Below are 18162 nucleotides of genomic sequence, written 5' to 3'. Positions count from 1 at the left end.
TGGTCCTGCCCCCTGGCTCACTCTGAGGGGGTCAGAGCAAGCAAGAGAGTCACCACAGCTGGGAGGGGAGTTGCAGTGGTGGTGGCTGGGGGTGGGGCCACAGGGGCAGTGGCTGTTCTCCTGCCTCAGGCAGTGGGAGAGCTTGCGCTGCCGTTGGTAGTGTCACTTGTGTTATAAGACAAAGGGCGCATGCAGAGCAATGGGTGGCTTGTCTGGATGGTGACCTAGGTAGGCTTTTGCATATATCCAGAGTTCCATGGGAGCAACTCCTAATTTAACAAGTGGAGGATGCACATAGACAATTGCTTACTGGCTCTGTTACTACTGCCTGGGGCTCTTTCATTACAGACAGTATCCAAGGTACCAGGGTGATGCCAATACAATGTAAAACACAAACAATGTAAAATACAATGTAAAACACAAACACAAACTGTGTACGGAAATCCATCATGGTTGAGCTGCTCCATTAACATGGCCCAACTCCTAACACCCTCCCCCCCACACATGCAAACAATTACCCCAATATTTCTGTCTGCCACATCACTCACTTGCCAAGAAATGTTTCAGCTTTTTCGAATGTAGAATAATGAATAATGTACCCAAACTGAGTATTTATACATAAATAAGAACATTTACGTATGTTTGATTGGTTAGCATAGTTTGAAGAACTAAACACAGCCAATTGATAAAATGATTTCTAACAGATTTGATATGGAGACTTGATTTCCAAACATTGGCAGGCTAATCCATGGCTCATCAGTATGTCAGGGTACGGTTTTAATCTCCAGAGTAGAACGGTTCCCCATCCTGGATTAGCTGAGGTGAGCAAGATTCATTTGCTGCTGACTCTTACAACACTATACTCTCCTCCAAGTCTGTCAGTTTGTCACATGGAAGAGAATAGCAAAACAAATCCAAGACACAAAAGGATATCCCAATAGGTGCCAGAAGTAGTTTAATTAAACTAAAGCTAGGCCAAATATCAGCACCTGCATGGGACCATCAGTGTCCCATAATAGTGGGGATATTGGGTACCTTTCAGGCAGCAGCAAATTCTAATAATTTTTGATGAGGAGGTCATCTTACCTTTAAGTATACATTGGGAGACTAAAGGTGCAATCCTATGCATTTTAGACATGAAAAAGTTCTACAATCCCCAGGATTCCCCAGCTAGCCATGCTGGCTGGGGCATGCTGGGAGCTGCAGGACTTTTTTCTGTCTAAACATGCATAGGATTGCACCCTGCATTCTAGAATTTTACCTCGGTTGAGTGTGTCTACAGAATCTGCCATTGTGGTCTGCCATTGCATATGGGACGGAACCACAACCAGCAGATTTCCACCCTTTTCCCATTTATATTGTCTGGAGTTCTTGGTGGGTCACATATCTGAGTTAGTATATACATCTATTTTTTATTTATTTTTGGACAGTGTATTGTTATACTCCTACAGACCATCTACCATTCCTTAGTTAGGCAGATTGCTGGTTAAAAGCCTAGAGTGGTTGGCTGATAAGAGCTAATGGTTAGCTGCTTTGGGTATATGAAATACCTATTGCGCACATGTCTATATGTCTGTGCCTGTGCTACCCACTTTGCCGCTCTCACTGCATCATGTATGGCCTAACTCTGCTATAGTAGTCTATATCTGCTCAACAACACTACTTAAAACATGCTCCAGCAAGCTTGATAGTTTCTCTGCACATATGTGCGTGTGTGTGTGTGCGCGCATGTGCGCGCGTGTGTGTGTGTGAATAATGTTTTTTTATACACACACACACAACAATCATAGAATCATAGAATAGTAGGGTTGGAAGGGGCCTACAAGGCCATCGAGTCCAACCCCCTGCTCAATGCAGGAATCCAAGTCAGAGCATCCCTGACAGATGGCTGTCCAGCCTCGTCTTGAACGCCTCCAGTGTGGGAGAGCCCACCACCTCCCTAGGGAATGGGTTCCATTTGTCATATTGCTCTAACAGTCAGGAGGTTTTTCCTGATGTTCAGCCGGAATCTGGCTTCCTGTAACTTGAGCTCATTATTCCGTGTCCTGCACTCTGGGATGATCAAGAAGAGATCCTGGCCTTCTTCTCTGTGACAACATTTCAAGTACTTGAAGAGTGCTATCATATCTCCCCTCAGTCTTCTCTTCTCAAGGCTAAACATGCCCAGTTCTTTCAGTCTCTCTTCATAGGGCTTTGTTTCCAGTCCCCTGATCATCTTTGTTGCCCTCCTCTGAACCCTCTCCAGCTTGTCTGCATCCTTCTTAAAGTGTGGTGCCCAGAACTGGACACAGTACTCCAGATGAGGCCTAACCAGTGCAGAGTAGAGGGGAACTAGTACTTCCCAGGATTTGGAAGCTATGCTTCTATTAATGCAGCCCAAAAGAGCATTTGCCTTTTTTGCAGCCACATCACATTGTTGGCTCATATTCAGCTTGTGATTGACAACAATTCCAAGATCTTTCTCGCTTGTAGTGTTGTTGAGCCACGTATCCCCCATCTTGTAACTGTGCATTTGGTTTCTTTTTCCTAGGTGCAGAACTTGGCATTTATCCCTATTAAATGTCATTCTGTTGTTTTCTGCCCAGCGCTCCAGTCTATCCAGATCACTTTGAATTTTGTTTCTGTCTTCCAAAGTATTAGCTATCCCGCCCAATTTTGTGTCATCTGCAAATTTGATCAGCATTCCTTGCACCTCCTCCTCCAAGTCATTAATACAAATGTTGAAGAACACTGGGCCCAGGACTGAGCCCTGCGGTATCCCACTCGTTACCTCTCCCCAGTTTGAGAAGGTCCCATTGATAAGCACTCTTTGAGTCCGATTCTGTAGCCAACTGTGGATCCACTGGATCATTGTTTCATCAAGCCCACTTTGAGCTAGTTTGCTCATCAGGAGATCATGGGGCACTTTGTCGAAAGCTTTGCTGAAGTCGAGGTATATGATGTCTACAGCATTCCCACGGTCTACAAGGGAGGTTACTTGATCAAAAAATGAGATCAGATTTGTCTGGCAGGACTTGTTTATGACAAATCCATGTTGGCTTCGAGTAATCATGGCATTGTTTTCATGGTGCTTCCAGATGGATTACTTTATCATCTGCTCCAGAATTTTCCCAGGGATTGATGTCAGACTGACTGGTCTGTAGTTCCCAGGTTCCTCCTTTTTACCCTTTTTGAAGATAGGGACAACATTAGCCCTCCTCCAGTCATCTGGCACTTCCCCCGTCCTCCATGATTTCTCAAAGAGAATAAACAGCGGTTCTGAGTGTTCTTCTGCCAGTTCCTTTATTACTGTAGGATGCAGTTCATCTGGCCCTGGAGATTTGAACTCATTCAAAGTCATTAGGTGTTCCTTGACCATATGCCTATTGATCTCAAGCTGCAATCCTGCCCCTTCAGCCTGCACTTCGCCTTTGCCAGGGGGGTCATAGACCCTCTTTTGGGAGAAGACTGAGCCAAAGTAGGAATTGAGCACCTCTGCCTTTTCTTTGTCATCTGTTATCATTTTGCCATCCTTATTTAATAGCTGAACAACCATTTCTTTCCTCTGCCTTTTACTATGCACGTAGCTGAAGAAAGCCTTTTTGTTGTTTTTAGCATCCCTCGCTAACCTCAGCTCATTCTCAGCTTTAGCCTTCCTGACGCCATCCCTGCAATGCTGTGCTACCTGCCTGTACTCTTCCTTTGTTACTTGGCCTTCTTTCCACTTCCTACATGTGTCCTTTTTTGTTTTCAGGTCATCCCTAAGCTTTTTGTGAAGCCACATTGGCTTCTTCTGTTGTCTTCCACCTTTTCTTCTTGTTGGAATTGTTTGTGATTGTGCCTTGAGAATTTCCTTTTTTAAAAGCTCCCACCCCTCTTGGACTCCTTTTCTCGTTAGCGTCGCTTGCCATGGGACCTTACTGATCATTGTTCTGAGCTTATTAAAATCAGCTTTCCTAAAATCCAGGGTACGCGTTTGACTACACTCGGCTTTTGCTTCCCTTAGAACCAAGAACTCAAGTGCAACATGCTCGCTTTCCCCCAGAGTTCCTGTAACTGCTACTTTATCCACTAAGTCATCTCTGTTGGTTAGGATCAAGTCAAGGATAGCCGATCCTCTAGTTCCTTCCTCTACTTTCTGTAGGAGGAAGTTATCCGCCACACAAGTCAGGAATTTGCTGGAGGGGGCATGTTTTGCAGAATTTGTCTCCCAACAAATATCGGGGAAATTGAAGTCCCCCATTACTACTACATCATGCTTCCTTAAAACACTGGCTATTTGCTTTTCAAAAGTTTCATCCCCATCTTCTCCTTGGTTGGGTGGCCAGTAGTAGACTCCGACCACCAGGTTCCTTTTATTCTTTGCTCCATTTATTTTGATCCAGATGCTCTCGATGGGGCTACCAAGCTCCTCCTCCTGTATTTCTGTGCAGAGATATGTATTTTTCACATACAGTGCAGCCCCACCTCCCTTTCTGTTCCTCCTGTTCTTTTTGAACAAGTTATATCCTTCAACTGCTGTATTCCAGTCATGAGAGTCATCCCACCAAGTCTCAGTTACACCTATCAAGTCATAATTTCCCTCCTGTATTAAGAGTTCAAGTTCATTCTGTTTGTTTCCCATACTCTGGGCATTAGTATATAGACATCGAAGACCATGCACTTCATAGTCCGGCTTTCTTCCTACATGAGTCTGAAGACTATTATTGGGCGCTATCAGAGCTGTTCTCTCCGTTGCAGTGCATGCGCCTACGTCCATTGTTACCCCCAACATTACATCTCCCTTCCCCGTAGGATTCAGTTTAAAGCCCTCCTGATGAAGTTCTTCATGCTGTGGCCAAACACATTCTTCCCATCCTTTGTGAGGTGCAACCCATCCCTTGCCAACAGCCCATCTTCCAGGAAGTATAGCCCGTGGTCCCAGAATCCAAATTTCTCTTGTCGGCACCACCTTCGTAGCCAGTCATTCACCAGGAGTATTTTTCGTTCCCTTTCTATCCCTCTTCTAACTACTGGAAGGATGGATGAGAAAACTATCTGGGCCCCAAAGTTCTTGAGTTTCCTTCCCAGAGCTTCAAAGTCTGACGTGATTTCTTCGTAGCTCCACTTGGCGGTATCATTTGTTCCCACATGGATGAGACGAAAGGGATACCTATCAGTGGGCTTTATGAGTGCAGGCAACCTTTCAGTCACGTCTCTAATCTGTCCTCCCGGGAGACAACATACCTGGCGAGTCCACGGGTCTCCGCGACATACTTGGGTCTCGATCCCATGCAGCAAGGAGTCTCCCACTACTACCACTCTTCTCTTCTTCTTCTTGTAGGCCTGGGTTTCATCGCCTCTGTTTGACTGACCTTCAGCCTCTTGCTCACTCTCATGTAGGTTCCCCTGGGATTCTTCCTCTGCAGGCTGTCCTCCAGTCTCATCTGCAAGTACCTGGAATCGGTTCCACAGCTCCACTGCTTCCACTGGTGCAGAGTGGCGTCTAGTTCTTCTTCTCCTGTCACCCTTTTCCAAGGAGTATCCTCTACTCCATTTTTCTTCACCTCAGCATTTCCCACTGCCTCATCTTGCTGTTGCTCTTCAAGCTTCTGGTCTTCCCTTTGCTGCTGTAGTTCCCCCATTCTGTCCAAGAACTCTTTGTGTTCTCTTATTCCCCGGAGGGTCGACAGTCGCCGCTCCAGTCCACTTACTTTTTCTTCCAGCAGCGTGATCAACTTGCACTTGTTGCAGGTGTAGGCCATGTTGTTCTCAGGCAAGAAAACAAACATTGCACACACCTTGCAGGTCAACACCACTGGAGAGTCTTGTCCTTCCATAGCCTCTTTTCCCTTTTTGTGTCTAGCTTTGTGATTGGTCTAGACTAGGCTGTGCCTGTTCCTTGACTCAGTAGAGGTTAAAAGCAGAGTCCCACTGGTGTGGAAGTGTGTGTTACAAGACAAATAAATGGAAAAAAAGTTAGTTAAAAATAAAATAAAATGAAAAATGAAAACAAAATGTTAGGGGCCTCCCCCTTGACCTCCCCTGCTGAACTCCCCTGGCCGACTCCTGTTTGCTCCCCCTGTTCGCTCGCTCTCTGGGAGCTTGCCTGCTTCTGTAGTCCCTGGAGCAGTTTGCTCTGCTCTGCTCTGCTCTGCTCAGCTGGGAGGCGGGAAACAGACTATATATAAACAATATATAAACAAAACAATATTTACCTGTTTTTTCCTTCTTTCTATGACTTTTGCTTGCTTGTGTTACAGTCTATTAAGCCTCCATGTGTTTGGGAAGTTCACCTTGCCTCACGCAAATCATTATGGCGGTCGCTTTGAAAGAAACAAATTATATTTGTGCATTACTTTCTAACATAAACTTCTTCCCTCACCCCTCACTTGCAGTATTCAAAAATAGCAGACTTGTGGCACCTTTAAAGACAATCAGATGTCACATGGTAAGAAATTCCAGGGATATTATGATCACATTTTTAGTTTGTTGCAGCAAAAACAACCAATCTTGTAGCATGTTACATCTGAAGGGGGTGGAGGGGCAGGGGGACAGACCTATTTTCTATCAAGGGCTGCATTCCCTCAAGGGGAATGCGTGCCAGCAGTGGCTGGGGCAGAGCCAAAGTGGTCCACCCTTCTCTCTCTCTCTCTCTCTCTCTCTCTCTCTCTCTCTCTCGCTCATCCCCTTTTCCTCCTTGCCTTGTAGGCTGCCAGGGGAAGAGACAGATCATTCTTGCCAGAGATCTGAACTGAATCTGATTGCTTTCAGAGGGCTTTTAAATTAGGCTGAGGGCTACAGATTGCCCATTCCTGTCTTACATACTTACGTAATTTCAGAGTCTGGGTTTATTTATTTATTTATTTTTCTGGAGTAGACTACCATGGCTCCTCCTCTTTGATTTATTGTCATTGGTTGAATGATAAGGATCATCAGTTGGATTTATCTGGTCTAAAAGTGCAAGCATTTATTTATTTATTTATTCATTCATTCCATTCCATTCCATTTCATTTCATTTCTATACCACCCAATAGCCAAAGCTCTCTGGGCAGTTCACAAAAATTAAAACCAAAAAGCACACAATAAAACAATATAAAATATAAAAACATTAAAACCACGATATAACAATACAACCAGAATAAAACCAGAGTAAAATGTAGCAGCAATGCAGATATTTAAAATACAGATTTAAATTAGCATAACTAAAAGTCTAGAAAGCTAAAATGCCTGGGAAAATAAAAAGGTCTTCACCTGGCACTGGAAGGAATACAGTGTAGGTGCCAGGCGAACCTCACCAGGGACAGGGAGCTCGTTCCAGAGCCGGGGTGCCACAGCAGAAAAAGCCCTCCTCCTAGTAGCCACCCACCTCACTTCCTTTGGCAGGGGCTCACAGAGAAGGGCTGCTGAGGATGATCTTAAGGTCTGGGCAGGCACATATGGGAGGAGGTGATCCTTCAGATAACCTGGCCCCAAGCCGCTAAGGGTTTTGAATGTTAATACCAGCACTTTGAATCAGGCCTGGAAATGGACTGGCAGCCAATGCCCTCCCTCAACACTCCCTCAACAAAATGTATCTGTTATTGTATCCAACAGCTGCTCTTATTCTTTATATTTAAATACTGTTAGATCCAAATACATGAATCCTAAAAGCATGCTCAAAAGTGTGTGTGCATGAGAGAGAGAGAGAGAGAGAGAGATTCTACATTAGCAAAAAATTGCCCCCCAAAAGGTATATTTTCTGGGACTTTCAGTTTCTGTGCAAGATTAGTAGGGGCTCCTTTACACAGCAGACATGTGATTTGAATCGAGGGAGCACCTCCCTCCCTCCCTAGCATGTGTGCAAAGGAGCAGGGGGGAGTCTCGTTTTTGTCGCTTAACTTGTGCTGTACTATTTCCTCACAGCCCCCAGGAAAGCCACAACTTACTTTTGAGTAGACGTAAGATCATGCTGTGAGTCTGCAACCCTCGGCACACTTACTCGGGAGTAAGCCCCACTGAACTTAATGGGGTGCTCTGAATCAACAGGACATTAATTCTTCATTGCAGGGAGGCATTTTACCCTCTTCTCCCTCCAATTGAGAAATGTGCTCAAACATTTACATGGCAGACATACGGTGTGAATCAAGGAAAAAGTCCTGCCTCAGCAAGTTCATAGCGTTATGCCGGCATTTCACACTGCTATCCCACATTTTTAAAATATTCCAGCTTATCTCTGAACTTTTTGAAAGCAGGATAAACGGGAAAAGGGGCGGGAGATGTCCTGGAGGCTGATGACATCATGTAAAGGACCAACAAACGTCTTTGGCCAGTTATGAGCGTGCAATACATTGCTCATGTAGAGAGACCCAGAGAGACAGAGAGCGCTATGCCAGCTTGGCTCTGTTCAGCCTGTGCTGATCCACTGTACACAGCGTGTTCATTATGTTGTGCTGTTTGTTGTTTTTGTTGCGGATGGGGAACACAAGTTTTTGTCAGGCTCGAAAAAATAAAGGGAAAGGGGGCTGAAAAAGCACATGGTGGTATGGTTTGGAGAAACAGATCTATAAGGGCATGGGAAGAGAGAGGAAGCCATTAGAAACCTGAAAGTAGCATTGTTTGGTAGGGATGAGCATTCAGTTATGTGAGCTCTCGTCTGCAGTGCTAGAGCCCAGACACAGGATTACCTCAGTGAGAACAAGGCCAGCCCCCCCTCTAATTTTCAACTCTCTCTCCCTCCCCACAGCTCTCTAAAAAAGCCTAACCCCTGGGGAGTTTCTCCAAAAGAGGACTTGAGATGCATGTTCACAAAGGTATTGTACACCACCTGAGCTCTCAGTCACTAAGCTCTGCGTCTCTGAAGTGTCAGTGCTGTCAGTCACTGAAGTTCTCTCTTTATCCACATATCAGACTGCAGAGGAGACAGCCCTGCTCAGAGCTTCCAAGCACTACTTCAGTAATGGTCTTAACCCTGACCTTTGCAGATCGGGTGGTCTCTGGGGAGAGCAAGGTAATTCAGAATCCATTTTCATTCTGTCCAGAGCAGTGGCTGCCAGTCTTGCGGAGATGTGCCTACGTGGAGAGATTGTGAAAATCCTCTATGATGGACTGGCTGCTGTCCACTGGTGGCGAAACCAATGTATGCACTGAGGCCACTTGGCCCAGCTTCACCTTGTGAGGAGGGAGAATGGTAAATAATGTGTTTATGTTCCAGCAGTTTTGTGGGGACATGATGTTTATGTATGGAGACAGCCCACTGCTTAAGCAGTAAAATGCATGTTTTGCATGTTTTCTGCATACCAAGGCTTTCTTCACACTGAGCTTTTATCCTGTGATTGAGATCGCTCCTTCACAGAAGTCTGTGGGCTCTTAACATGACGCCATGATCATTCAAGGTGTCTCCTGCACTAAATGCCCTTTGCTCCATTTTTAAATAAATCACAGATAATGAGCTATCAAATTACCCCCCATTGTGTTCCACTTGAGTTCCCTCTGTGAAAAGAGGAAAAGCGGCAATGAAAGAGAAGGGAAGACTCAGATACAGGGAGAAGGAGGGGGAAGGGGTGGGAGGAAAGGAAGCACGTGAAAAAGGGAATCGTGATCCTGCATTTAAAACGGAAGCAGAAAGCCCCATTTTAAATGCAGGATTTTAGGCTGGTGTAGAGATGCCCTAAGAGTGTTTTTCTGTTTTGACTTTGGGGTCAGTGAGGGATGTTGAAATATTTCCAGAGAACCCCTAAATTCTGAATATGTTCCCCTTTTGGATCCTGTTCACTGCCATTGGTTTACCCAAGATGGTATGTGCTGCCAGAGCCACAGCAGCATACAAGCAGATGACAAACATAGTGAGAGAAGCCATATGCTATATGGAAAAACAAATACATAAAATGCAGATGCACGACGTTGCATTTATATCATTGTACTGATCCCATTTCACCGCTGAAGAGCCCTGGGGCACAGCATTAAGTGAATAGCTTGAGCACAGTTAGTGAATTCACGGTGAAGAATTCTTAAGGAGAAATAACAGTTAAGTCATAACAAAATGTATCTGGGCATATGCAGAGTGCTTTCACTGCATTACTCAGCATTTGCAGCATCCCCCCCCCTACAGTTAGAATTAATAAGCAGTGTTTACAGAATGATGGGATATCTCCCACAAAGTGTAAAGCCCCCGAACCTGTATCTTTAGAAGTTAAGCATTGACTCCACCTTCATTGGTAGCAAACTACAATCTGAGAACACGTAATTCTTTTTCCCCTCACACAGTGATCCATTTTAAGGTGGCCATATATCCTACTTCACAAAGGACAGTGTCTTCCCATCACCACTCAACAACTGCAGCCTCCTGCCTCCCCATACACTTAGCATTTAGGAGCAGGTTGCCTCTGGTTCCATGTAAGGGCTGAACCCACAGTCCTTTCCATCCACATATATGCAAAACACATATAATCACTTCTATTTTCTTCTGTACTGCCCTTGACATAAATAGTGCAAAAGAAAAAAGGCAGGGGGTGGCAAATATAATTGCTTACTGAAAATCAGGACATAGGTCAGGGTTTCCCCTGGGAAAACGCTGAAAAAGTATGGTAGGCCTGGCTGAAATAGTAAGATATTGCAATGCTACACATCCAGTCAGATTTGGCGGCATGCTGATGAAACAGAGAAAATGAAGCCAATAGAGAGTGAGGGTAGTGCGTCCTGGTTCGAGTATACTGGTAATCTCATATTGAACTGGATGACGTTATAATGCTACATAGCCAATTTGGCGACATGCTGATGTCAATAAGGACAAACAAAACAATTCAGGAAGCGTTGCCCTCACTCTGAATAGGTGAACATTTTTGCTCTCCATTGACACCAAGAGAAGTCCCCCACACACATTTTGTTAACCCCCACAGCAGGGGAGAGTTTGTTTTGTTTGTTTTTTGAGAAGCAAAGGGCTTGTGGAGGACGGTTTAATCCTCCCCTCAAGGAGCATGGTGTTCCTGATCCAAATTGGGCTGTGCACTCCTACTCTAGAGTAAAAAGATACAGCTCAGCCACACACTAAGTAATTAATGTAACATGTATTTTGATCCTGAGGCCAAGGGAAGAAAAATCCAGGAAGGTGAGTTCTGACTTGGCGTTAACCAGGCTGAGGCCACAAGCAAACAAAACTGAGCCTACAGCACAGGCACACTGTTTGAAATACGGACGATGGTGAGTTCCGAGTTGGCATTGACTGGACTGAGGCAAAGAGCAAGAGCAAAATAAAAGCAGATACAGAAAGAAAACTTCCTACAAGCAAAAGGGTGGGGGGAAGGGAGTAACAATACATGCCCTGCCTGACTCAGATAAAGACAAAAAGCCAGCCAAAATAAGGAGAAACAGTGGGGTGAGTGAGTGTGCCGCTCACTCGCCCCAGGGCTGGAGGCTCGGGTATCCCAGCAGGGGCAGGTTGACTTTGAGGAAGACCAGCTGCTCTGCTAACTCAGCATCCGAGCAGGAGCGGTGGGGTGTCACCACATCGCCCGCCATTAAGAACACCCTCTTGCATGGGACGCTGGTCGGTGGGCAGCTGAGTCTTTCCCTGGCCGCCCGAGCCAGGTCTGGCCAAACCTGGCTGTGGGGCGACCAGCAGGCCATGGGGTCAGTGGAGCAGTCCTCCATGGGCTCCACCAGGTAACACTGCACAGACGTTGCAGCGCCATCCGGGCGAGCGGGTTGGGTGCCTCTCCGCCCAACCACTGCCTGCAGTGCCTTGGCCCAGACCCTTGGCCTGTGGTCCTGCTGGGAATGCTACTGCTGGAAGGGATGGTGCCCTGTCTCCTCACCTCCTCCTCCTCTGTCACTTGCCCCACCAGTATTTCCTGCCACCCCATCCGGGAGTTCTCCCCGCCAAGACCGTCTTTCAGGTGGGGATCACACATAGTGGCCAACATGTATGTCCTCTCCTGGCATAGGGGCTCTACCCACCCTACTAGGCCATCCCTGCACATCTGGCAGGAAGCACCTGCCTGTGACAGGATCCCTGGTATCCAGAAACTCGCCCATCTGCTTCTAGAGATGCCTAGCCACAGGGATCACCTGACTGAGGAGGAAAGTGCTGGTGCTCAGGGTCTCGGTGGCCTCAAGCAACAGCTTGAGGATCACCACAAGCTGGGACATGGCATCCTACTGCTGCCTGCCCAGGGGTGCCTGGATGCCAATGTCCCCGACCCTTGACACCTTGTGGACAGCACGCTGTTGCTCCACCATACGCTCCGGCATGAGGTAGGAGGAGTTCCAGCATGTTGACACACCCTGCACCAGCCTCTGTTGCAGGAGCCTCACCTCCACGTGCTTCTCCCGCAGCAGCCCACCACCCTTTACACCATGGTGGAAGTGCCCAGCCACCTTCCTGCAGCTCTCCAACACATTATGGATGCCAAACAGGGGGTGGGGGGTGGGATACACCTTGGTGCTGCCCATTCCAAAGGCATCCCTCATGGTCAGGTTGGAGACATGCGCAATGCATCAACTCCCCCCTCGCACACAGCCTTCACCATGTTGGCTCCCCTGTCTGTGACCACGTAACCATGGGTGAGCTGGTGCCCAGCCAGCCGCCCCTCCACCATGCAGTTCATGGCCTCCATAATCTCTGCTGCTGTGTGGGACTGGTCCATTACTTGCGCATGAAGGCGGGCCCAGAAATCCAAATCCTTCCCAGTCCCAGAAGCACTGGCCACTGCTGTCCGTGTGGCTGCCCACCAGTGAGCCATCAGGGACAAGTAAGTGTGCACTCCGTCCTTGCTGGACCAAGTGTCTGAGGTGAAGTGCACCATCTGCACCTTGGGAGTAGGAAGCAATGATTGAAGGTGACTGAAGGTGCTGCAGGGAGACGGCTGCTCCACTTTGTGGCAATTCTCCTGCAGGGTTCTCCCTTGTCTCCCAGGCTCCTTAGAATCTACATGAAACAGCTGAGTTTGAGGGCTGGAGTCATTGTCATCAGAATGCTGATGATACACAGCTGTTCTGCCTTTGGTTTATATTGTTTCATTGTATTGTTTCTTTTATTATGCACACTGCCTTGGGAGGAGGGCTCCACCCTTTAAGAAGGCCTAAAAATCAGTTTGAATAAAATGAATAAATAATAAAATTCCACCCTGAGTTTGGTGTGGTAGATATTCTTTGAATGAGATGACATTAAAATTGTCCACGGACATTTTTATCGATGTTAGTGCCTGGATATGTGTGTGTATTTCTTTCCATGCTGTGAGCATGGAGGGGACTGTGAAAACAGTGTGCGGAGCAATCAGGCTGGAGAAGCTATGATTCTTTGAAGATTTGCTTCTTTGAAGATTTGAAGATAATGCCTTAATTAAAAAAAAAAGAAGCCAAAGCAGGGGATAGCAGGAGGTAAAATTTAGTGTCATTTGAAGGGATAGAACAACCCCCTGCTCAGTGCAGGAAGACTGATTCCCAGGTGGTCTCCCATCCAAGTACTGACCCTGCTGACTCGTAGGGATGTACGAAAGTCACTTACCTGTGATGAAATTTGATTTGCGGTGGGGGGGAGGCGCTCCGTCCCTCCCCCCAAAATTCTGGCCGGGGGGAAGGCGCCCCGTCCCTCCCCCCAGAAATTCTGGCCAGGGGGGAGGCGCCCCATCCCTCCCCCCCGAAATTCTGGCCAGGGGGGAGGCGCCCCATCCCTCCTGCCGCAAATCCTGGCCGGCCAGGACTGCAAATGGCGGCAGCTGTAGCCGCCGCCGTTTGCATCCCTGCAGTCAGCCGTGATAGGCTACGTAAATGTTTACGTAGCCTATCACAGCTGAGTAAAAAAAACCAAAAACCCGTGCGTACGCAAATGGCGGCACCCATGGGCGCCGCCATTTGTGTTCCTTATTTTGGGACATCTAGTCTACGTAAACATTTACATAGACTACGGTGAAAACAAGGGGGACGCAAATAGCGTAGACACTACGCTTTTTGCATTCCCCTTATTTTCGCCGTAGTCTACGTAAATGTTTACGTAGACTAGACGTGCCAAAATAAGGAACGCAAATGGCGGCGCCCATGGGCACCGCCATTTGCATACACGTGGTTTTGGGTTTTTTTTCTCACTCAGCCGTGATAGGCTACGTAAACATTTACGTAGCCTATCACAGTATTTTTTAAAAATATAGCCGTGATAGGCTACGTAAATCTTTACGTAGCCTATCACTTTTTTTTTTTAACTTGGAAATGGTGGTGGCAGCAGCTGGATGGAAGACCGGCTGCCGCGGCCGCCGCAGCCACCGCACCGCCACCGCCGCAGCTGCCGCTGCCAGGGAGATTCGCCCAAGGTAAGTCCCGTCCCGGGGGGGGCGGGGGGGCAGACCGTTTCGCCACTGATTTTGGGGGGGCCGAATGCGCTGGCATTCGGCCTACCTGAGATTCGTGGCGAAATTCTCTGACATCCCTACTGCTGAGCTTCTGAGATCAGACAAGCACGTGCACATCCAGCCCTCTGCTGGTTGGTGATAAAACTTCCATTGTTGAGGACACTATGCTAGCCTATCAGTAGCTGGAAGACCGCATGGGGGCATTGAGAGCTGTGATTGGACAGGAGGGAAATACAAACACTGCTGTATATGGGCAGGCATGAGAGGGGACTATGAGCTCATACAGTGACGAACACGGAAGGGCAGAGCACATGAATGGGAAATACCAGAATATCAGGGTTTTAAAAGCGGTAGCACGGAAGCGGGAAATTGCAGTTCCAATACAAACCAGGGATGGCGTAATGTGAAAGACGGGCAACAAAAGCTCATTGGAAGCGTAAAAAAAGTAAGTGTAGATCGGCCCATAGAATCATAGAATAGTAGGGTTGGAAGGGGCCTACAAGACCATCGAGTCCATCCCCTGCTCAATGCAGGAATCCAAGTCAGAGCATCCCCAACAGATGGCTGTCCAGCCTCGACTTGAATGCCTCCAGTGTGGGAGAGCCCACTACCTCCCTAGGTAATTGGTTCCATTGCCCCAATCTTCACCTGTTACTGGGAGCTAAACTCCATGGGCACGTTAAAATACGTAGCATGGAGATGGTCTTAACTCTCTCTTTTACCTTCAAGGAATCAGGACCAGCACATGCAGGGTAGGGAAGGTTTAAACCTTCCCACCCAGCCATTTTCTACTCCTCCCTCGCCCACATGGGGGCTAAAAAACCTTGGAGGAAGGACATCCATTGGCCTACCCCATTGTTTGCATCCCCCTCAACTGGCATCATTCAGAAGCAATACTACCACAAACTCTGCCTTCTTGCTACAGATCCCTGCCTCCAACTAATTTATGAAGAAGATACTCTCGGGTGTAATCTACCTCCTGAGCTAAGAGTTGATGGGCAGTTTCAAGGTCCCTGCTCTCCCTTCTAAGGATTCTTCATCTTTAAACAGGACTGGAGGATTGTCCTCTATAAAGTAGGACTCATGGCCACCCTATGATGCACATTCCACCACTAAAATCGAAACTCACCGAAAAATGGGCTTTGCTCTGCTTCTAGCTCTGCATTTGATTTCTCCACGTACTTCTTGCACACAACATCTCCTGCTGCATGGCATGAGGGGAGCGGGGGGAGGGCTGATTTGCTCTCCGTTGTTCAGGAGAGCAGAGCAAGCAGAAGATTGATGATGCTCTCTGGGTGTAAGATCTCCTCCTTGTGAAGGCTGCTTATGAGGCCTGATAGACTTGTCATCTCTTAATAAACATCACTGATATGTTGGAGAGGAGAGCGTGGGAGCAAGGGGAAGACTCAGGGAAGGTGGCTAACAATTTACTCACTGTTACACACCTCCCAGCTGCTTTTGAAAAGGAGACCAGAAGAACGACAGGAGGAGAGTATCTTTTGTTAATTGATCACTTCCTATTCATGAGGTGTCACATCTGAGCTGTTGACCATGTTTTCTATTTCTGTTTGTTTCTTTACTTCATTAATATGCCACCTTTCAGCTAATGCACTCAAGGTAGTTCACAGATTAAAATACAAAAACAAAAACCACCAGATAAAGAAGAAAAATAATAAAATGACAATTCTCCCAGGCTGTTGGTGGTCTCTTCAGTATCTGATTACATGATTTCCATTGCTTAGGCCACTTTTCTCTTGCCTTGTTGTGGTACATAGGTCTTTATGTGTTCCCTGGGAAGGGAACACATCCCAGCTGGATTCTCTCCCAAATTGGAACAATATTTCCCCCCGAAACATTATTTCAAAGTCTACATTTAACTTGAATCAGAACAGAACCCCCACCCCCAAATCCAGGCCACGTGGAACTCAAGCGGGGTAAATTGATGCCTCATTATCTCCAATCTATAAAAAAAATGGAATAGTGGTCATTTCATGCAGGAGATGCCCTGGAGGTTAAGGGCATCATCTAAAGGGCCCACAAACCTCCGTGACTGAGCAATCTCAAGAGCAGGTTAACAGCTCTGTGTGAAGAAGCCCTTAGTCTCTTGCAACAACTGATGTCAGCCCTCAATATGTGGAAAAGCCAGCTTTTCCTTGGTATCAGGGCATTTGCACTGGTGATGCTGTGGAGACCTGGTTGGGCTGATAGCGTTGGAAAGGCACTGAAGCACATATGTTTTACAGCCAGAAACACATATGTTCTTAATCTTGCAGCTCTCCAACTGCCCAGTAGTGCTGCCTTCTTTTTTCTCTGCACCTGTTCCCACCTGGAATAGCTGTCAAGACTTTTCTTCTCTTTTTTAATTGCCTTTAACTGCAGCAGAAATTTAGTAGGGGTGGCTTTACCTGGTACGGAGATAAAGTGATGGGGAAAGGTTCAACTGTTAAAGCTTTTCATGTCTGTTGTTAAAAGCACAGGAGCAGGGCTACTAATTTTTTTTGGCAACCCTGTTCACACCAACAGCAAATTGCACCTTCTGCCCAGGGAACTTTGTGTTGACAATGAATGTAATGTTCATCAGGATTTCATGACACTACAGCATCTCAGCCAATAGTGAAGCCTTTCTTGGCTCAACAAACAAACAACTTCTTGTCTTTTTCTTGAAACAGACAGGCATGCTCTGAAGATATCACTTCTTCCATTTCTCTGGTTCCCTTTCAGATAAAAGCTTTATTTTGTGCTTCAGAAAGGAAGATAATCTCCGTCCTAAATTCCTGGTCCAATTTATAGTTTAAAATAAATAGCTTTGTGACAAGTTAAAGCAGCAGAAATGGAAAATGTATTTTGGTCTTAGATATTGAATTTGGGCTTTTTGTGTTTCAAAAAGCAAAGATCCCTCCTTGTGTAAGGTGTCCAGAAAGAAATACATATGGATTTCACTATTTATGTATATAGCATCACAAGCAATTATTCATTTCTCTGCATATTTACAGTGTGATTCAGTATTGTTCATTGAAATTCCAGAGCACATTGATTTTTGCCAGTTCGTGTGGGTTAAGTATACACGTCACCCAATTTTGTGAGTGTTAGGCCATTTATAAAACCAGGACATACTCTGCACTCACCCCTGCTCTTTGAGAGTCAATTATCACACTGGCTGAGAATGATGGGAGTTGGAGTCCCAAACATCTTGAGGGCAGCTTGGGGAGGGATGGGTTAGAGCATTGGACTACAGTTGGGGAGATCCAGGTTCAAATCCTCCCTCTACCATCAAGCTCACTGTATGACCTTGGACCTGTCACTCATTCTCAGCCTAACTTACCTTACAAGGTTGTTGTGAGGATAAAAAGGGGAACAGAACCATGTATGCTTCCCCTGAGCTCTGGGGGGAAAGGCCCAGGTAAATAAATAAATAAGCTAACTAATGGCACAATCCTTTGTATTTTTAGACAGGAAAAAGTCCTACAACTCCCAGCATTGTGCCCTTAGTTGTATTTTTTAAGTAAATGCAGACCAAGGGGATGAGGAACCTTAAAAATAGTCAACTGAACCTATCTTCCATTTTGCACATTGTAATTAAAGATGGAGAAACATTCAGTGAGAAAGAAACATCTGAAAAATGCTACACTGATGAAATGCAAATATAAGCAAATATACATGCATAATAATATGCAATCTCAGTATCCTATGCTTTGGGATTCTGTATCTGGTGATCTAAGGAAGCAAAGAGAAGAAACATCCGGAAACATGAGCAAGAAAGGGAAGGAAAGGGATCAGATGTGCAGCCAGTCCCCATTGGGACTGCAGGAGTCAGCTGGAGAAATCAAGACACAGCACCTCCTTCCTTCACAATTTGAAAAGGGGGGGGCTGGCAACTCTGGGT

This window comes from Heloderma suspectum, chromosome 4, assembly GCF_057233095.1.
Source record: "Heloderma suspectum isolate Gila_16-S chromosome 4, 16-S_ref, whole genome shotgun sequence".
Classification (NCBI taxonomy): Eukaryota; Metazoa; Chordata; class Lepidosauria; order Squamata; family Helodermatidae; genus Heloderma; species Heloderma suspectum.
Note: the sequence above shows the minus strand (reverse complement) of the source record.